The sequence below is a fragment of the Anarrhichthys ocellatus genome, unplaced genomic scaffold (assembly GCF_004355925.1).
Source record: "Anarrhichthys ocellatus isolate YVR2014 unplaced genomic scaffold, GSC_Weel_1.0 scaffold3, whole genome shotgun sequence".
In the NCBI taxonomy this organism is placed as follows: domain Eukaryota; kingdom Metazoa; phylum Chordata; class Actinopteri; order Perciformes; family Anarhichadidae; genus Anarrhichthys; species Anarrhichthys ocellatus.
The window spans coordinates 13944796-13967392 of record NW_022280033.1 but is presented as its reverse complement, the minus strand read 5'-3'; the positions used below and the strand labels follow the sequence as shown (position 1 = coordinate 13967392).

At 42.7% G+C, this 22597-nt stretch overlaps 1 protein-coding gene across 1 annotated transcript in view; it reads left to right on the top strand.

The window, feature by feature from the left end:
* macrod2 (mono-ADP ribosylhydrolase 2) overlaps positions 1 to 22597 on the top strand; it is a 379266-nt gene that overhangs the window by 38262 nt on the left and 318407 nt on the right. The window lies entirely within an intron of this gene.

Here is a 22597-nt window from a genome sequence, read left to right as displayed (position 1 = left end):
TCAGGACAAGCGTGTATAGAAGTTTGACGACGGCGGGAAATGACCCGGCACAAACGTGTATCGGTCTCGTCCGCTATATGTTGATTAACCCTTTCCCACACATGCCATTGGCTGCTTGTGAAGAGGCGACTGCACAGCTTTGGTTCCAGCGCTGCGTTAGCTGAGGAATGTAAATCAGGAGTAATGGATGAGGGCCCATAAAAGCACCTGCACATGTGATGCTAATGCTCTGCTTCACATGATCCAGCATCTGAAAGGGTGAATCTAAAGGCCATGAATAAATCACACGCTCTCTGGCAAGGAGATCTTTTGCTTTTCATGTTTGCTGGCCTTTTTCAGTGCAAGAAGGGCCAGAGTTGGTTCTCTGCTCTCTCACAAACCATAAAGGGGAACCACAATCTTGGTGTGAGTGCCTGCAGGCAGCCAGCACCTATGACTTTACGTAACATGATGAAAGACCAGCGGCTCCGCTCTTAATCTTTGTGGCAGTGGTGTTGGAAGACATCAACCAGCATTTCATAATCACAAAATGTTCTGATAGGCTCCTGAAAAAACCATCCACATGCCTCAGCCCGTTTCCACTCAGACTCTCCTGCCTTTTGAATTTGACTCCAAACTATGTCGTGCAGCGGTGCATCATGTAGCACAAATACCCACCGTAATACTGCTCGTGACAACTACAAGACCACAGAACAAGACACTATCGCCTGACAGGAGAAGTAAAGGTATGGTAGGGTGTCACAAGGGTTTTGAATCGTGATTTTCTGATACGCTGACACTGCAAAATAGGACAGTGGTTTGTTTCCACTGTTGTGTGGCATGGCAGTCTGTGGCAAGTTGTGCCTTGCCCATGAATGACGTGTGGGTTTAAATAGAAAAAAAGCTGTTGGATAACCCAGAAGTCATAGGTTCAGTTTTTGCTGAACCTGTGACTTATCAAGATTCAAGAGATTTATTTATCTACGGCCTTTAGTAGAACGATAAGTGACCGAGTAACACACAAAGGTATCCTGATGTAAGAAATTCAACATATTTCATTGCCTCTACCACTCTTAATCAAACTGTCCTGAGATCTTTGCAAGCAGGGCTTTTACTCCACCTCCCAGCTGTGTTTAGTGATCATTATTTATCCTCAGTCCAAACGTTCCAACTGCCACAACAGTTTTGGATGTGCATTCCTCTCTCTACAGGAAATACTCTCTCTCTTCACACAAACAGGAAACGTCATAGAAAACCACTGATAATATCCCTGACACTCCAACTAAAGAAAAGGTGTGTATTTATGTATCGACCATTTGCTTATGTTCAGATACAACACTAAGGATAAAGATTATGTTAAGACCTTCCTTTACCTTCTATGTGTCCAGCATTGGATGCCAAATACAAAGATCTCGCCTCATGTTTGGTCTCTCAGCATGTCATGTACACAGTTCCTACTCTTCCACTCATTGTAAGGCAAGGTGTAAAAATCCACGTGTGAATTAAACGCACAATATATATGAATTTAATACAGTTTGACGGAGTAGCAGCGGGGCGTAGCGAAGGGCCAATTGGTTTGCAAATAATTTCCATTCAGACAGTGACAGTTGTATCCACTCAATCATCAGAGGGAGAGCAACACAAGTGAGTGATATTAACCGAAGCAGAAGGGGCGTACTCCAATGAGAACAAAGGCAGCCTTCTCATTACTAGTCAGCTCCACAAGCTGTCACCTATTGTTTTTTTGGGAGTTATCAGGGTTGGACTGATATATTTTAATCCAGTGACGATTTAATTTCTTAACTACCCCTAATGGAAATAATATAATGTTTAATCGATTACTCAGTGCAAGGTGCTACTGTTCTTCAAACACAGCCCAATTTAATTCTGTGACAATTGCAGACATGAAAAGGAACAGAGTAAAGTGGGTGAGTCAATCCGCTTGAAGGCTTTTCGCTGGCAGCCACTGTCCATGGCAACTTCTGAACTTATTTAGAGGAGGAGAGGCTGGCAGGTTGTTCTGTACCTGTCCCATAGACCTGTCGTATTCCTCTCATCATTACTGAGCCCCTAGCTCAAATTCACATGCCTTGTTTTCAAATCTAAGAGACGTTTCAGACGCTCTTACCGTCTCTATATGTCAAGGTGACTTGGTAATGTATCAAGCAGAGGAAGTGATTAGGGTGTAGAGCTGAATACTGCACATTACTATGTTCCGGTCCTCAGTTACAACTCCATGCCCAAGGGGAGATTTGAGACGGCGAAGTGAAGTTTTCAGCCTCTGTGCTGTTTCATCCACTCTTCCTCTCAGGTCGCTTGCTCTCACAAAGTCCATAGACTCCGGTCAGAGTCTGCCTTTAGCAGCTATTAAAGCAAGGTTCAGCAGATAAAGGCCTCCAAGGATAGCCATCCATCAGGGAAGGTAAAAGTTGGAAAAGTCCGTTTTGGGCTATCATTAGAAAGGCGGCGTTGGCGATCAGGAAAAAATAGAATTGTTAATTTTAAATAGTTTGACCCCCAGAGTTTCAATACTTCAAGCTTTAAAATCCCCCATTTCTCCTACCACCTCCAACCCAGTGGACTATACGTTTGAATGTCATCATGGTGCAATCCACCGAGCTCCACACCCCTGTCTCTCAGGGGCCATGGGCCTTAGCTGGGGTTCTTGAGGACTTTGCCTCTCTTCCCACGGGACCCAGGTGACTCCCTCCACTTTTCCTTCAGGCCACATGCTAACTCGGTTTCTCTATCTGACTAAACTCAATTTACTCCTCCACTGCCTCGAACTGCATCATCGGAATAGGGCGCAGGAGAGCCAGAGCGTATTCTCAGTGGCCACATTTGCATACGCACCACTGTACAAAATCCAGCTCTCTGAGTTTCAAAGAGAGAGAGAGAGGCCTGTACCTCTGCTCTGTTCATTCCACTTAGCTGTCCCTCGCCTTTCCTTCTTAATTTCGCCTACAGATTTATCTTATGGGTAGCAGATTGTGCGTGAACTTGCATTTCTACATTTTTCTATCTGAAGCCAATCCAGGACTGCGTCGCAACGCCCGCCATAACAGGAAGGAGACTGGCAAGCAAACGGCAAAACAGGATGTAAGCCAATATGAGTAAACAGTTTTTGCAGGTGCCGCATTAAACTGAGAATGTCTGCTGGCCACTTGCCTGGGAAAGCACCAATTAACAGCTGCTTTGTGTATGCCTCAAAGTGGCTGAAGTCAACAGGCCTTTTATGGAAGAAAAGAAGGCCGGGTCACTACCAACAGCACCCTCATACACTTACACTGATTCTCTGTAAGTCACACACTGTGGAGCCGATCTGACAGCCAAACCAGCAACTCAACTCAATTGCGATGGATCATTACAGTAAAGTCTGTTTTTGATATGAATTTAACAGGCATGTGATGACCAACATTGGACTGACGGCTTTTCTGCTGCTAATGCCTTGTAAAGTCATTTGCACTTGATTGTTGTTTTGATCCTCTCACCTCTGCTGCATATGTCTAATGTGATTTCAGAAGGATGCCTTTCCAAGAGGCAAGCAGGCATCCTTTGAGGCAAAATAAAATTTGATAGAGCATAAAGGGTAATGTGATTTCCGCTAAGGAGCTATCAATTTTTTTCCCCATCTCTTTGGATTCCCGGTAGCGCTGAGCTCCCTGTCAATGGGTGAAGCAGAGATCTCCAAATAAAAAGTGCTTACATTGTATTTGTGATGGAGCAGAGTGTGCGTGGGAAGCATGGAGTATCCAGATGAGCACATGAGTGATGTTTGTGGCCCTCGGTGTTAGACCTCACAGAGTGAATGCAGTAGAGAAAAGGGAGTAGTGACAGGATATGGAGATGGTAGCACCGGGATCAGTCTTTGACTAACTCTCAGACACACAAACACACAATGCTGGCTGCATGGGTGGCAGTCCCAGGCGCACTTGTATTTTTACAGCTGGACCCACATCCCATGGCTTCCACAGATGCTTCAAAGCCCTCTTCAAAGCCTCCATTGAGGACGCAATTGCGTGTTTCACTAAAGGGACTTTTTTTTTTCTTTTGCCCAAGCCAACCTACGAACACACACATACTGCCAAAGCTGAATGTGTGATAGTTTCACTGTTAATTGCTAAATATGGATTGTGACCATACAAAAAGTCTATTGACTTTGGATTGAAGTGTGCGTGAGTCTCATATGCGAAACAAATGCTATATTGATATAGCAACTGGCTAGAGGCTTTTTTATTAGGTTACATTTCAAATTGCTTGGCAGTGCATCTCGGAAGGACACGTTTGAGCTGGGACTCGCTCATTGATCCCCCTGAATAATTCTGCTGCATCAGGCTGTGTGTGCTTCCTGATGTCTGACTGTGGGTGCATACCTGGATGTGGCCCGTTGTATTTAACAAACTCCCAGGCTTTCTCCCTCAATGGGATTTGAGTGCAGGCAGGGGAGACCGAGATATGAGCTCATAAGAGATTAAAGTTTAGTATATTTGATTGTTTCTCTTGTGTGGTGGGGCTTTTACAAAGGGCCCGGCCAGACGAGTTCAGTCTGAATTAGCCTTAGCAGGAGGGAGAGAAGGGGCACCGAGAGGGGCCGCAGCTAATCCCAGGATATTGAGCAGGATTCCTCGGATGAGGCTGCGCTCCTTTGCTCTCCCAAGTGTGACGATGGGGAGTGTAGTGGGGGAGATGAGGGAAGGAGGGTGGTTTTGGGGTCTCTTTGCCTCCTCGGTCCCCATTGTGAGGAGAGTTTTCACAGTTTAGGGGCACAATGTCTGGGATTCTCTGTCCACTGAAGTGAGTCTTTTTTGGGGGGGACACAGCCAGGGAGTGCCGGTCTCAGAGGATTAGGCCCACTGGGATAATCAGGATCAGTTCACAGTGTCCTCGAAGGGGGTCTTAGTCTCTGTCCCACAGAGTAGGAGAAGGGACGCCGCTGCCTCTGCCCACATCCCCCTCATACCCTCATGACATCTGCTTCTCTTCTTCACTGTGTCCAACTCCTCAGCTATGACGCATATTCACATTCTGCATGAAATTAAAATTGGGTTTGGTGTGACAGTTAATATTAGTCCTGTCTTCCATTGAATCAGATAAAATGATATGGGAAGATATATTAAACATGGATCATTTTCATATCCATATGCCACCTGAATTGAAATATATTTTTCCTTAAATAACTAGAGGATTTGTTCGCTTTTTTATTTGGAAAAGTAATGTGATATCTATGTTGTGTATTGAGAACAATGAAGCGTTGGAAGTTTAGACCTGGACGTCCTGTCCCCTCCTCTGATTATATTTACATGTGTTCTTTTTCTCTGGAACTTTTGTGTCACTTGTTAAAAAACAAAAGAAGTTGCAGGAGTAGAGGATGCCATTTTGTTGGCAGCCACATCTGCTTTTCATATTTATCCATACCTCATTATATCTTCCGTGACGAACACTACCCAAAACAAAAGCCCGGGAAATGGGTGGAACTGAACCAGACGGTCGCTGAGCGTGTACAATAAAGGGAACGCTGACGCAAAGGGATACCCAGGAGGTGCAACCATTCTCCGTTCATGTAGCACACGCATCTAGAAATAAAGCAGGAAAGTACACCTTTTTGTATAGCACCATTGTGTTGTGTTCCAACCTGAACCATTAACACGCCCTACGCATAAAACATGGCTAAAAATCTCACATTTTCCCGGCTCTCTGTTACATTTGACTAACACTCTTGTTCTCTCTGAGGTAGGCAGCGGGCTCAGTTCTTTGAATCCGACATCCTCACTAACATCTACAGTAAGACCCTCCGCAAGTGTTGCTTTCCTTGTGCTGTAACTAAGAGACGGGTGCTAACAACCGCAAGTATGCGGGTGAGCTGGTGTGTAACTGCAGCACGAGCACAGACAGAGAAGTTCGCTGCACAAAGGCCCAACAAATAAGTGCTTTCATATCTGCCCTCCCCCTCCTCTCTGGGACAGTTGAAGGGTTCAATGGAAAGCAGGGTCACTGGGTAGTATAAGAAAACCAGTGTTAGGGACATTGTGTTGTTGTCCGTGTTCGTCTTCTCTCTTTGGTTGCACGTCTGTCGTGATGAAATCAACTCGTCTGTGAAATCCATTTTATCCGCTGTACATATATTCAGTGTTAATTGTCATTTTTCAAAACTCTGGGAATTAATATCTTCCTACTCAATTGTGTTGTTTCCTTGTGAGGGTGACAACACTCACAATATGTGTGTGAATTATTCTGGTGGCAGGTTTTTGTTAATGGAAAAATGAAACAATCTCAGGGAAGACTGATGCGTGGAGGAATTTTAAACTCTTTCTCTCCGTGGCTTCAGGCACACAGTGCAGCACGCCGGAGCGCTACTTGTTGCTAATGTCAGTTTGGGGTGCCTACTGTGCCAAAATGTCGCAACGGCCCATCTTGTGGTTTAATCTCATAGCGGTGCAGCTGTCCTTTGGGGCAGGTGTAACAATATAAGCAGAAATGGCAGCGTGCTATTAGTCTTCTGCTCTTCTGGCAGCCACTTTGTCTCAATAGACCCCAGTGCAGTCAGACAGTGTAGCTTATGCAGCATTGAGGAAACACAAAACATCTATTCTATTCCCTCTGCTCACACGACCAGACCCACTTACTGGATGCCGTCAGACTCGGAGCGTTGCCTTTCTTAAAAGCACTACTTTTTCATACTTTCGTATAATTTCATGATAAACAACACTGACAAGGTCATGAAAGTAAAACATTACATGTATAATGTATTGCTTCTCTTTAACTGTAATGAATTGGATTGCATTAACAATGTCTCCTTGGGAGAAGTGCTTGTTTTTCTACTTTTTGTTAAACCCTAGAACTCATAAAATGCTGCTGTTCCAGCTTGTGGCAAATTCAAAATAATATCTCGTATACCTGCACGTTTCAATCGTTATCACTCCCATCTCTGCCATTTCTTGTCCTTTTCATCTCCTTGTCTCTCATGTCTTGTTTGTGCATGTGTGAACAGGCATGAGGTGAAAGGAAAAGCAGGACTACAACACAAATAACATGAGTAATGATTAAAATTCAAATCTATAGGACAAGTAATGGGGCCTTGATGTTGGTTGGTCTGTAAATGTAATGTGAAACTGGAATTCTAACAGTAATGCCTGTCATTATTCCACTCCAGAGAAGTAATGCAATTACACGTTCTGCTTTGTGTCATGTTACCTTCCTACACTGATAATAACACTCATTACCACAATAAACATAAATCGTATCCCTTCTTCACTTAAACAGTATGCGATTTCCTATTTTGTACCACTTACGCCCCGTATAATATATCTAATTAAATTAATCTTAGTGGTGCAGTCGTCCTCCGGTGGTGACTACATACTGTAGGTAGTATGCTATTATAAGATGCTACATTTCCTCTAGTGAAAGCAGTCTTGGTTTGTCATTCCCATCCTCTCTCCCACAGTGGGAACAACACACAGGTTCAGCTTCAGTGTTGGCTGGTCCGTGATGCACAGCTGCTGCTCTGCCGCTTTATTAATGGGATTCAGGAGCTCATCTGAGCGTTCCGATAATGGAACAATGGAGGACCCCGCTTTGACAATCCTTCATCTCTGAGATGCTACAATTGATCACCAATTCAATTGCTAACTGTAGAAAATTGAATTTCTAGCCCTAACATTGTTCGTTAACCACGGTGCCGATGAGATGGCCATCCAGATTAATGATAATGGGAGGCTGAGATGGCTTCTGAGACGGCCTGTGAATTTGATTAGCTCCAGACGGCTGTGGAGACAAAGAGCAGCCAGTCAGAGTCTTATGTGGAAGTACTTAATGAAAACCCTGCATGGAAGGTAATTGGGAAATGTTTGTCGAGCTGCAAGATTCTCAACTTACTGTACAGTCTTCAAACCTATCTCCCTTCAACCTCGCTCACATTCACTGTTACTTTTACACACACGCACACACACACACATACACATATGCACAGACATTCATTTCCTCTAATAACATTATCTTTCTTGTTGGAAGTAAAGATGCCACTCTAAAACCATTACAATGTAAAACAAATGCTTAATTCATTTTAAAGTGTTGTTGTTGTTGTTGTTTAGTTTTCATACTCAGTGGCCAGATGGATTCTGCTTCTCTTAAAATAGAAACCTCTTTTACAAACTCTGCTTGGTCTTTCAAGCTTCTTAAATAAGGGCTTTATAACATCTGTCATGTTTGTTTTCATGTGTGCTGCTGATATTTTCGGCCATAGATATTGATATCGAGTGGGGGATCAATGGATTTTTGTTTTGTTTTGTTTTTTACGGCTGAGAATATTACTGATGCCTCTAAGCCAGGGGTCTTCAACGTTTTTCAGGCCAAGGACCCCCAAACTGATAGAGAGATGGAGCAGGGACCCCGACTATATATATTGTATAACATTGTGTTTTATATTAAACTGGGCCTAGTCCCGTGTATACCTCTTTATTGTGCATTCAATACTAAGCTATTCAAATAATACACAGGTTCATATATTCATGTTTTTATTTTAAACATGTGCAAGGTACAGTGAGTAGGGTGGCCGTGCCACTGCCATTTATAAACATAGCTTGTCAACTGATACCAATGCCAATATCAACATTGTCTGTCAATTGCATGATAATCATGCATACAAGCTATTAAAAATTGACGTTTTTATTTTAAACATAAATCTGGCCTATTAGTGCCACTGCCATGCATAAACATACTTGTTATCTTTCATGCAATACTGAACTATTAAAATAATGGACAGATTCATGTTAGGATTTTTTAAATTTTTTAAATTTTTTTTATTGTCTAATCGACCAAAAATTTCGCGGACCCCCTGTTGAAGACCTCTGCTCTCAGCAATATTCATATTTGGAGCTTTCTTCAACTGATTTATTTCTTCTCCATAACGTAAGACGAGGGAGAGCAGCAAGTCTTCACATTGGAGAAGCTTCACATGTTTGGTATTTTTGCTTGAAAAAATGAATTTAGTATTAAAATAATAACAATACATTTTCTGACATTTGAGTAATTGATTGAATTACTTATCGTTTCAGCTTTAATTGTAGAGGAATTAGAGCTGCAGTAAGCTGTGATGTTGATTGAGCGTATTTCTTCATGTTGAATTTTTTTGGCTCTTATTGCACTGATTGCTCATGTAATGCTACATTTTTTTCAATTCATAGTTAATTTTATTCAACCCTTTTCTGTAGATTAGAAACAAAAAGCACTTTAGATCATTTTCTTTTGTGAAGCTGGCCACAGCTTTGGTCCTTACTCATATGCTGCAGTATAGAAAAATACCATTTATTGTATTTGTTTCATTTTAATACGGACTCTTTTTAATTGCTGTTAAAGTGTTTTTTTGGGGGGATGCAAGACTGGTAGAGCGATAAGGGCAGATGAGAAATGTTTCTTTATATTCGTTTATATTAACTCCAACTGTGAAGAAAAAAAATATCAAAATAATAACTTTATACAGACACAAATATACACACAAGCATGCATACATACATATACACACTGTGGATAATCCGTTACTTTTAACGCTGTATGCTTGTCGTGATTATACAAATTCAATATAGCCATAATATACCTGAACTGCTTTACAATTGGTTGTGCAGTCCCACTTAAAATAAGCCAGGTCTGACATTTTGTAGTTGCACATTTTTTAAATGTTATTAGCATTTGTGAGATGAGTTACTCGTGTCCACGACCGACTCGCCCGTCTCTTTGACAGTCCTACTCATGTGTCTCAGCACTGACTGTTCTTCACTGGTGTCAGCAGGTTAGTCAAACACTGCCAATTAAGCAGTGGTAGAAATGGCTCATATTCCCTTCCCCTCTCATCAAAATGAGACCGACTCCTTTAGACTGTCGGATAGAAGGATCGTGTTTAATTTGGTCATTTCTGTCATTGTGTTTGTCGTGGTAGACCAGATATCCCCAGTGTTTTGATGTGATCTCACTCTATGGTTTTTATGGGGGGGGGGGTGAGGCTATGACATGCTTTTTCTTCATCTTCAAGACACATACTCTACTATTCATGTATGTACATCTATACCAAAACCCTATGCAGAGTAACAACATTGAACATACTGCAGTAGAGATAGACGAGCTATGGCTGTTACATGCTTCTTTGATCCTTGATTATTACAAGACGGGAGGTCCTCCGGATTGGAGATTAATTGTCTTGTTTAGTTGCACCTTGGTGATGAGAGGAGGGAGGAAGTAAAATCCCTGTTGCTGAATCTGTATAACGTATGCACCCTCAATGTCACAGCCGGCGTTGTCACGGACGCCGTCCTCCTAAATTTGCACTTAATGGACAGACAAGGCTGCAGTCAGCAGCTCTGAGCAACACGCAAGTGGGACAAGCAGCATGCGAGTTTGTGTTTGTTTGCATGACTGCAGTGCTCATTTTGTGTGCTGATGCTGCAAATAGACACTGCAGAGAGAGATGAGGGGGGGTGCAGCTGTTGGAAGAGACCCCCCATTGATATGAACACCTGCAGATAGATGGGCTTTCACTGACTGAGGTTCACTCACCTCGGGCACCAAGGGGACACACTGTACATCGTAGCTGTTGTCTTTGTGGATTCTGTGGTCTGACCATCAACCAGAACCAGGGGATGTGTATCCTGGCAGCTTCCGAGAAAAGTGTCTTTGGTGATAAGTGTTCACTTTGTTATTCAGGCGTAATTCTTGTTCATGCGCGCCTTTCCTAAGCTCGTGAATGGCATTGTAGCCAGAAATTGATTAGAAACCTGTTACATTTTGGGTGCAAATGGCAGCCAAGGTTAATTTACTGGATGAGGAGGCCGTTCTAACTCTCCCTGTAGCATGTCTCTTCATTGGCCTATTTTAAATCCCTCCTGAAAACAGGAGTTAATTAGGAACACCAACAGAAGAGAAATCCAAGGCAAGACACCCGCTTTTATGTTCCACTGAAAAACCACAAATGCGTCTGCATCCGCACTCAATTACTTGCTGACACGTTTTTGTAAGGGCCTGCCTTGGACAGTGTGGTTTTGTGCTAATTCATTTACACGGAGCAATATTATCAAAAAAGTAAACACAATGGAAGCTCTTTGTGGGGTCAAACCTGCATCTGATTAACAAAGAGCAAATTTGAAACGGCAATTAGTCTATGAAAGGGAGCTTGTTAATGAAGTGTGTGAACGGAATGAAAGAAGAAGCCATGCAGCCTTCCCTGCTGGAGGAAGGTTAATGACTGTATGCTGCAGACCACGAGTGGCTCTGGGTCCCGATCCTCGTTGGATCTTCGTTCTGCATTACAACGCCATAGTTTCAAAACATGCCGCTATGTCCATTTAATGTCATCTTAATATTGATAGTATGGCTTCATTGTCAAAGGATACGTTTTGTTGACCGTCATGCTTGGTGATCGCCTGACTTTTCATCTATTGCCACCGGCAGGTTCACATTGTTGTATTTTAGTTGGATGTGACGACTGGTTGGATGGATTGCCGTTCATTGGCACATTCATGCTCTTGTGTCCTTTTTTACTTTTTTGTCTGCGTCAAAAATGTAGTTGGCCCATTACTATTTGTACATTACTCTACGTTGTGTTAATCGCTAATTAGCAATTATGAACACGCTAAGTAAGATGGTGCACATGGTAAACATTATACCTTCTAAACATCAGCATCACTGTGAATAAGTTTGCATGTTGACATTGGTAATAGTTCCGGCCTCACAGAGCCGCTAGAACAGTCCTGTTTAGGAAATGAAATGTGACAGAAACTTTGCCTCTCACTGTCTGGTACTGTATAAACTCAAACGGCTGTCGCCTGCTTTTCAAATGCTCCTGCACACATCTCTACATCAGTCTTTCTCCACATTCTCACATTCACTGCATGGTGCAAGGACACTCTCTCATTCCCATGAGTTCATTATGTACATTAAAGCATATAACCAAACGTTATCAGATAAAACTGGATTTCCAGGACTATGAAAGGGTTTGTTATTACCAAATCTTGTGATTAATACCAGCACCATAAATTAACTGCCTAATGGTCCTTGTAGATATGAAAACGCAGCGCCTGTCACAATGAAACACTACACGAGGATAACTGCAGCAACACCGCTGCTCTCTGCTTGTTGTCTCCTTCTAATACCTGGGCTGCTAATATGAGATTGTAAAGTGTACAAGGCTGTTAGAGGAAAACAAAACCAAATCATTACAACTGTTAAGACCCAGGGGATGTTTGGATTTGGAGCTGCATATGAATGCTGGCCTTGAGAATAATGTGCCTTTGCTGTCACCCGGAGACACACATTTAGTGACAAAGAACGGGAAACAAGACCATTTTAGAGATAGGATTCTTAAATGTTTTCTTGATGGCAAGACGGGTAAAATATCATCATTATTTATCCACCAACCTATTCCCCTTCTTAATTGGTTCTGCATTGCTTATTAAGTTGTTAAAGTCTCTGTTTTTAATGAACGCTCACTGACTCCACAACACTTTCTGAAGTTGAGGCGATTGACTTTAATGGCCCCTGACTTGGAGAAGAAGCTGAACACTGACAAAGTATTGAATTGTCATCCCTCATTTCAAACAATATAGAGACACTCGGGTAGTTTTTATTAGGGTGATGATTGATTAAGTCCGGGGGCCACAGGCATAACCGAGGAGTTTAGTTCAACTTGTCAAAGAGTTTTGCATATTACAAAATCGTTTAACTTCACACACAATGGTTTATGATTATGAAATAATATATTATTAAAGTATTGTGACGGCACATAAAAAAATGAACTCATCCCTCAGTGTTGTAATATGTACATTATAACTGAGTTAATTCATGCAGTATTAGAATGACAATACATTTGCTAAAGTATAACACATTGAACATTTCCCATCTTTTATGATTTAACTGATAAATGTAGGCATCAGGGCCTGGAGAGAACCATTTCCTCTTAAATCTTAGTCTGTGAGAAATGGTTATAGGATCTGATTTAGAAAAAGAGGAATATAATAAAAAAAGAAGCAATGCAAAAAAAAGAAGAATCAGAAGCATTAAAAAAAGTCCTTGACATTTGAGATATTAACTTATGACATAAAATGGGAAGTGTCTGTAATATACACCTGATAGAAGCCGGGCCGCTATGTTTTTATGTGCATTTGCCAGCAGGCCCAAATATTTCAATTTAACAGATGTCAGTACAAGACATTCTTGCCCATTCCCATAATCCCCTGGTGATAGAATAGTCCTTTATTGGTATTTTACAATTTTTTGTCTTGTTCCACATCTTACTGCCAAAGCCTCTTTTGGATTTGATCCATTTAAAGCTTTTTTTTCAAAATCTTCATTTTGGCAACTTATAGCCTCGAGCATAGTTTCTTTGCCGGGGAGAGTTTGATGTGCTGACTGTGGACTTTGCCTTTGTTGCTGTAGATATTGTATCACACACCGATGTGATGATAATACTTTCAGACGAGTAATAATCTGCTTAGTTGAAGAGATGATTCAGGGGGTGTGAGTCCATCAAAGAGCCCTTTTAAGGACAAGGTTTCATCTTGGGAGATTGACACAGTCTCTCTTTTGTATTTTTTAGAACCGCTAAGAATGCATGCGTGCTATTCCCACATACTCGAATGTAATACATGAAAAAGCCACAGTGTTGGTGGGAACACCTGTAAATCCTTGCTCTGGATCCCTTTTTCTTCCCCTCTCCAGCTGGCCTTGATGCTCTGGCTGAGGCCAGGCACACTCACCCGGCTTTTCCATGTTGGCAGGGACTTCTTGCCTCTTTCGGGAGAACACGCTCTCAAACTATGGCTTCTGGGGCTAAAGGCTTCTAAGGTTTCACTTGCATCTTGGCTCACCTCCTCATCCACCCCTCTGCAAACTAAAATATACTCGATAATTCATCCCAGCCAATCCAGCAAGATTGTAAATGCAGAACAAAAGTTGCTTGTTCTACACATATCTGAGGGCCTCTTCGGTAATAGAGCTTTCTTAAAACCGATCCGGCTGCAAGCCTGACCCCGGCCGTTTCTCTCCGCTCCATTTTCTAAAGCAACAGTACAGGGCAGTGCGCCACAGTCTCCGTGCTGGCCTTATCTCACATTGGCAGACAGCGGGTCTCCCCATAGTCTGGATGCCCGTCTGAGCCGGAGCTCGTCTCTCATCTGCACGGCCATCTCCTCCTCCACTCCGCCTCAAACTAATTGACTTTAATTTGTCTTTTTTGCCCTCCTACAACGAAGTGTACCTTCTGAATTCACCGGTCGTATGAGTGTCAATTAAAAAGGCGTCACCCAATAAAATCTGCGAACAATTGATGTTAATTAATATCCAGGGTTTATGGTGTGTGGTACAGGTCCCGGCATGGCTCTTAGCAGTTGATAACCGTTTGGCCATGCAGTTTTGAGTGCCATTCTGGAGGCTGAGACTAATGAAGCTTGTCGGCTAAAATGAAGCCAGACTGTGAAATGGCCTCATCAGGTACATTATCTTAACACAATCGGAGCATTAGCACCTTCATTTGGACACAGTCTCACTTTCACTTTTAGAATGCCATCAAAATCACAGGACACGTAATTAATATTGAGAATATAAATAACGGCTAATGTAATTTGCATAAAACATCACCAGAAAAGGTAATGTGGGCTGAGTGCTGATTGCCTCGTGTATAATCTTACATGGATTTTCTCACCGTTACTTTTCCATTATCTCTCTCTGTTTGGTTAGTGTCCAAAGGTCCGATTACACATTCCCTGATACTCGTGTTTGGGTGCTGCAAAACCCAAAAGTAGTCCTTTTAATGATCCTTAGTATCAATAGTACGTTATCAGTGTTATTCTGATCACACTCTCAAATGCTACATCAATGATGCCGAGTGCTACAGTTTCTGAGATGGAGTCTGAATAAGGACTTCATTTACATTCTTCGTGCTATTTTAAAAAGTGTAGAAATTAAAGATTTGGGCTGATCCAGTATTCCAATAACTGTAGCTCTTCAAAATCACAACTTAAAAACTGTACTATTTATGCAAAAGTTCACGAAGCCATAATTATTATTATTGTAGGAAGCATAATGTACATGTAGAATGAACATGTACAGGGAACATAGTCCCCATGAACCTATTTATAGAATTACTGCCAACAGTGAACATACTCTAAGGGGGGGGGGGCTTTACAGAAAAGTAATTTACAGAATCCAATCTGTTCGTATTGAATAACTTTGAAATTACGCCTTGGCACCAATTAATGTGATGAATCTACAGGATGCATTTGCATCTAACCAAAGTGCAGTACCCGTTTTTAAAGTTTACTTTAGTAATACTACACTAATATCAACCCACAACAATTAAAGGAAGAAAAAAAACACAGTCACACATAAGATACTGCACTATTGTACATTCACAATAAATACCAGGACACTTTAGGGAGAGTCTGCTCATACAGCAAGACACCTCCAACATTTAACACTGAGGACGGCTCCTCATCAACCTCATCAAGATCTGGCTTAATCGTTGACACGTATGTTCAAAAAACACAATATCACCTTAACGGTGCCTACAGCAGCATTCATTCTATGTTTCATTATACTTGGATTATTATGGTGAAATATGAATCAGTCACTGAGGGTATAATGAGTAAGCACAATGCCATCCACAGGAACAAGGTCAACCATTTCTCTGAGTTCTCTTCATTTTCTAGTAAAAGTTGATCTCAGCAGCTCCTTGAATAGGTCACAACGTAGAAGAATAATGGAGGGATAAAGGAGGAGAGTCTTAGCGAGGAACTTGCCATTTAGGAGAACTCCTAGTGCTATGATAAACCCCTGGGGTTTAATGAATTGTCAGCTTAACATTTTGAAGTATGCATGGCTGGAGGGTGAAGCCAGAATGACCATCACAAGGGACATGTGGTCTTGTTTCCATTATCCCCTGATTTTAATGTATCACACTTTGCTTCTCGGGCACTCCGCCACGTGAGTTTTTCACAGGTTTACGTTGGTGCTGTATTGCAGTTTTTTCCCCTCACTGGGGCCCGTGTTTGGAATAGAATCCATAATGTTCTTCACCGTGTGTGTGGCGGCTTCCACTCCTCCATTAACATCTTTTGTCGTCCTCTCGCCGTAGCTGAGGGCTCACATTTTCTTCTCAATTGTTTACAATCTGTTAAAGATGGCTTCTTTTAGAAACACTACTCTGTATCATTTTGATTTGAAAAGATAGACAGAGGGAGACTAACAAAGACCAGCTTGTCTGGTAGCTGCAGCATTCTGTCATTATAACCATTAGTGGACAAATGTGTAGCTGTTAGAAATATCAAGTTAACCAGTAATGCAGTGTCCTAATAACACAATTGGTAACCTTTTCGAAACCTCTTTCAAAAGCCTGCTACAATTCATTTACTTACTGCTTATTGGCTGACTGAGTTGCACGTCGTTAAGGTTCTTTTTTGAGTCGCTAGTATGATGTGACTGTTGCATGCTCTATGCCAATGAGACAAACTGATCTAAATGAATTCTATGTGAACCACCGATACAGGCCTGGAGTTTAATTTGTAAGAAATAATCACAATTACATTTTCAATCACAATACTGGTATTGGACAAATCACAATTGGTTTTCCTCGCTTTACATCTTTTAGTGTGGTTGATGGTCTGTCACTCCGTTTGTCTTCGGACAATTATTTCTTTTCTCTTCTAATCTTCTCTCTGTCGATCTTTTGCTCCGTCTCCATAGCGTAAAGTACCGCCGTGATGGTGTGGTAGTATGAAAGAAGCACTCCGACTGTATAGTAAACTCACTCGCGCACTTGAGCCTCAACAAAAGAGGCCTTCTCTACAGACATTCCTCCGTGTCTCTCTCATTTCACAACGGCTAAGTGAGAAACCTTTGCTTCTTTTCAACAGCCTCTTGCGATCTGCTATAAAAGCGGCTAATTGCTGTCTCTTAAAATGACAGGCATCCAATGAGGCCCATTGTCTTGGTTGAGTATCCAGTCAATACTTGAGCCGTTTGTTCTGCTGATTGGCAGTCTCTAGCAGTGTTGCCTCGTGCCCTATAATATTGATGTATTTTTCTGTTGTAATGACTGGCCTTATTGCACATGACCCGTGTATATTTCAATCTACGGCAGAAAGACAGACGGACTGCAGCCTTGGGGGCTGGAGGGGCAGATGCTCTTCATGTCAGTACCCCATGTACTGAAGGGAGAAATAGCAATGGTATTCGTGCTTTCATAATGGGCAGAGAAAATAACTCATATTATTGTCCATAGTTCCTTATGTACGTCTTGTGCTGCCGGTTGACCTTACACTGCGAGTGTCTCCGACTACTGTGAAACTCTGCGATTTCTCATTTCTTCATGCCGAGATATTTGTCAGCAAGACAAATTCTTCTGCATTTATTGCACTTATCGATTAAAACAATTCTCATTTTGACTCTGAAATACATTTCCTACATCGGGACATGGTCGCACGGTTCACCTTCACAATGTTTAGTATTCTGGCTGGACATGATTAAGCATGGGCGAGTTTCACCGCCAGCGTGTGCAGTCACCCACCACGGTCCACACACAGGGCACGAAACAATGGCCGTCAGATTAAAGGTTTCCATTAATCACCCTCAAAGATTTACATTTCTCAAGGATTTCTTTAGTTCATGTAAATGCATGGCCGACTTTATATTCAAATCACACTTGGTGTGAAATGTGGGCTCAAATGGTCATTGATGACACATTTCACAAAGCAAAGAAACCCATGGTGATAATACATCTTCTCCACTCTGTCAAATACACATTAAAGCTGCTCAAACTAACTGCAGACCAGGAGTCAGGGAACATGAGCAAGCAATCTAAGCAAACAGCCAACCGGTACATTTTTACCCAGCAATAAGTAAATGTTTGATTTGGTTATACTCATTAAAAATTCATAACATTTCCCAGAGTCAACTGAGGCCATGTGTTTTTCCGTTTCTGGCGACAGACGGTGGCTTTGTGTGGTTAGGGAGTCGGCGGGTGACCCCAGAAAGAGCACCTGTCCAAGAGTGGACCTGCTGCTCGCTGTGTTCTGCCTTTTGGTGGGTTTGGCATTAACCCCGCTGTCGTGTTCCTCTCTCCTCACTCCCCTCTCACCCCTGCCCTAAGACATACATAACCTGCCAGATCTGCTCTGTCATCACAGGATTAATTAAAATGCTACACTGCAAAGGCACTGGAACCCCTTGGGGCTGTGGTGTATGCATGAATGACACACACGCGCCCACACGGTCCTTTCGGACATAGTGCCAGGTTGTTGTGTTTAGTCACCTCATGGGACCTATAACCAAATGATCACCTCTAGTGATGGATGGACAGTTTCTCACCTCAGCAGCCCCCCTTTTCTTTTTTTCCAATGTGTTGTACAATAATTCTCTGGCCATATTTGTGATGTGGGACATTACTTATGCCTGACTAAGTGAATTTGCCCAAAACCATGGCCATCTGGCTCATGCTGATGATTTGCATTTGCATAGTTTTTTCTTGCAGTGACAACTATCTCGTCAGAAGGTCCAAATTACCGACTCTCATTGTGGTTTAATTCATGCCTCTCTCACAAGGCACGCTATTCATTTGAAGGGATTCAAATCATTTGAGAAGAAAAGGGGGTTACTTATTTATCCCAGACCCCAGTGATGCCCTGGCAAACAGACAATAGAGGTGAGGGGATGCTAAATGAATTCTGTTGTCCCGTGTGCTATCCCCGGCTATCGACATGATTTGATTAGTGACCTGGTAACTATGAATGTGCGGGACCTCTTCATTCAAGTCCATCGGGGCTCCTGGGGCGACAGTCCATGTTACAGGGCTCCGCCCCCTCCCATTGCGACCCTGCCCTCGTGTCAGGCGCACACACAACCAGGCGACCGGGTGATTGATGACCAAGCTCGTTGTGCCATTGACAACTTCTGGTGACTCCACACAAAAGCCATCACCCTTGTCACATTAGCAACAATCTGGGAACACTTGGCCGTATGCTGCTGGCCTGAAACACCGAGGAATACGTACGTGGTAGACAGACAGATGTATGTATACAGAGTATGTCTGCCTCAAGCTCAGCATTGTCCCTTGCAAAAAAAACAACAACCAAAAAAAGTACTTATTTTAGTTTTTCTTGTATTTTCCATCGATGCGCTAGGCTTTTGGTTGGCCTCTGCACCACACAGTAGAATCCCTCTACATTACCATCATCGGCTCAGCATGCCTTTCCTGGCATCTCCTGATTTCATTAGTGCACTACTTCCATCAATGTATGTCTTCTCCATCAGTTGTGTCTCTAGCTAATAATAATCCAGCATAATTAGATAATGAAGAATGGGCCTGCCAGCATTCCCAGCAGTGTTTTCTGAAAATGGAAACTTTCCTCCCCGGCCCAAGTTTTTGTTTAAGTGAAATGTCTGCATATTAAAAGAGATGAGTGATTAGTAGCCTTAAAGCTCCTGCTTGTATTAAGTTTTCTTCCGACTCCTGAAGAGCTTTAATTTGTGAGGTGAGTACAATCTCTGGTTTAAGGGGAACAGTCTCACAAGTGGGGGGGAAAAAGTGGATATCATTTATTGAGTGTGATTATTTCCCCTGATGAAACGGATGCCAAACTGAGATCAGGTATGCACATAACTATTTCCCGAACTTCCACAGTGTATTCACATCTCTCTGCCGACAGTAATAGTGAAGTGTGAATTAATAAGCCCCATTGCTGTCGTCCTCGTCTACAGTATCCTGCTCTCACCATAGCTCTCACCTTTAATAAGAATTGCTGTTAATGACATCTGTGGCTGGGGGTGTAACCTTTAGCACCCCGACCTGCTTGCTGTATGTCTCACTCTCACAACACTAAGAATGTCTGGGATGTCTTTCAGAATTTCTCAAGACATTTTTATTATAACCTGGCTATAGATGCATTCACTGAATCCACAAGTAAAATCTTCAAAAAGTGCCAACATTAGCGCTCGAATCGAACGCAAACAAGAGCAAGACAACCAAGCTCTGGTTACCAAAGCATCATGTGCTGCTGCAACGTTTCCTGCACAATAACGTGAATATTTCAGCAATGTATGATTGTCCTTATAATGCTCACCATCCTAAAGCTACAGCTCCATGAACCATTTGACAGCTTGTTTGTCAGCAGTTGAAAACACGTTGGAATAACTTGAGAAAGAAGGATAAATCCTAAATTAGAACTTCATTTCTATATTCTTTCATGGGCTTTTTTTTTTTTTACTTCTTGACTCAACATTATCATTAAATATTTGATTTCCATGTTTGCGTGGCTTCATTTTAGACTTATTTAATGTATAGTTTATGCTGTGGATGAATATAAGGCAGCGACTATTGAGCGATGATTAAAAACCTGCCAGCGACCCAGGCAGCATCCTCAAATAGCTCGTTTTGTTTGACCGCGATACGACAGAAAAGAGTGAAAGCGGCAAAGCGTGACATTTCAGATGCTGGAACCAGGGAATATTTGATCTTCTTGATTTAATAAATGACTTCAATTATTATTCCATTCTCAAAAATGTTGACTTACCATTCCAGCGCTAGATTAGTTGTGTTCGGTATATTGGTCGCAACAAAGGGATTACTAAGCATCCCAAGAAATAAGTGGAAAGTTAGATATGGTCGCATTGCCAGCTGTTAGTTTAAGCCGCCTGAGTGTCACAGTGTCTATAGACACGCACATCAGCATGTTAACTTGAGCAGGTTTTAAGCAGTGGCAAGCTCGGGATTACAGTGGCTTAGATCCTCTGACCTCTCCCTCCCACCAGCCCAGTGTACCACTCGATTGAAATAGATTGAGCAGGCTTTTATTCAAAAACAAAATCATTTCTCCTCATCCTTCTCCCCCCCTTCCCCACTGCCCTTTCCTTCCTTTTTGGCTTCTCAAATTCCTTTAAATGAAAAATGAGTGTCTCTTTCTTTGTATTGTGTACAACAGACGGTCCCATTTTGCTCCCCCCTCTATGGGGAGGAAATGAGTTGTGGGAGCAGATTCCTCTCACACAGAGATCTCAGTAATCGTGTGGCTGTGTGTCACCAGCACACCACAGTGACAGAGCAGCTTTTAATTAATCCCACATCCCACCACCCTGCTCTGCCCAATTGGTGGCTTCTCCCCCCAACTATTTCCTCTTAACTTTTTTCCCCGTGTGTTTCACTCTGTGTGTGTTTGGATGTTGCGGTGGGGGGGATTTCTCTAACTGCAGTCTCTCAGCCCGCTGCAGCGTTGTGTGCATAACTTGTATAGTTACAGGACGACGGCGCTGTCACTTTTCCACACTTCTGAAAGCGGGAGACAGCCCACTAACTGCATGCACGTGTTCAAACGCTGCCATGTCAGCTCCACCAACTCTGTCTCAAAGAGTTCTGGAGCCGACTGAAGCTGTGCGAGTACACCAAGTCCACATGAAATGTTGTTAACCCTTCTTGGTGGTTTGGCTTGCGGGTCGGGGATGTTACCTCTTTGCTGCACCACGGTGACCTCATGTCAAGGTGCTTGAGGACAGTGAAATAATGATGCCTTGTGGTGTTCGCGCTTTCCTCCCAGTGCCGTGATGAATGGTGACAGGTTGTATTTACGATCCTAAAAGATGCTGACGCTGCCGAATTCCGCACCTCTTGGAGAATTACCAAAACATTGCTACCCTTGAGCAAATGTCTGCGTGTTCGCGGCAGAGGCGCGGAGGAGCTGCTGTGTGAGTGAACGAGGAGACTCACAAACTTCTCCGGAGAGATGGGCCGAGCTCTGGCCTGAAGGTCAAACTGTCAACAGGGTGATATCAGACCCGCTGAGGTGGAGTTGTGCTCGGCCTTCTTCTTCAAAACATCTTGGGAGGACAAAGTCAGGCGTATGAGCGGGAGAATCGAAGCCTCCGAATGTAATTGATATCGTTTACATTGACCTTCTTCTTACATCGACGTTATTCAGTAGACTTGGTTAAGACGGTGGATCGTTTCCTGTCATTACTGATTAGCTGACTATGCGAGGGTGCTGCGTTTTCTGTGTTTCCCCCCCTCGGAAAGTCAACAAGACCACTGCAGGCAAACACTGCAGAGACAAACCTCGGCTTGCTGTTCAGTACGACTTGGTTGTAGCAAGCGTTGTGTTAGCAAAGTGGACTAAGCATGCACGCGATTAGGCTGTCAACATCTGAAAATAATGAGCTGCAGACGGATGCACATTGGCATGCAAATATTGTACTGACGTTTTAAAGCTGGCTGAACATAAAGGAGAGAAGATAATGGATCAAAGAGGAGCCCTGGCCTCCCTGCTGCAGATCTGCTGGGGGTAATGGACAAGTTGGATCCCTCAGAACCTTTAGGAATGAAATAATTATTCCCCTGCATCAGACTTCATGGACAAATGGGACTGAGGGTCGATTAAGTTCTAAGGGGGACGTGGTGTTGATCTCATAAAGGGCATCAGGAGATGTATGGCCTCTTACAAGATCATTTAAACCACTTAATGGAGGACAGGAATTAATGGCTGCCATAGAGCAGAGTCAATTATATGGATATTTTCATAACACATTGTGTATAATTCATAGTGTAATGGCACGGACACCGATCAGCCTCTCTGCTTTTGTTTTAGTTTTAAATGAGATT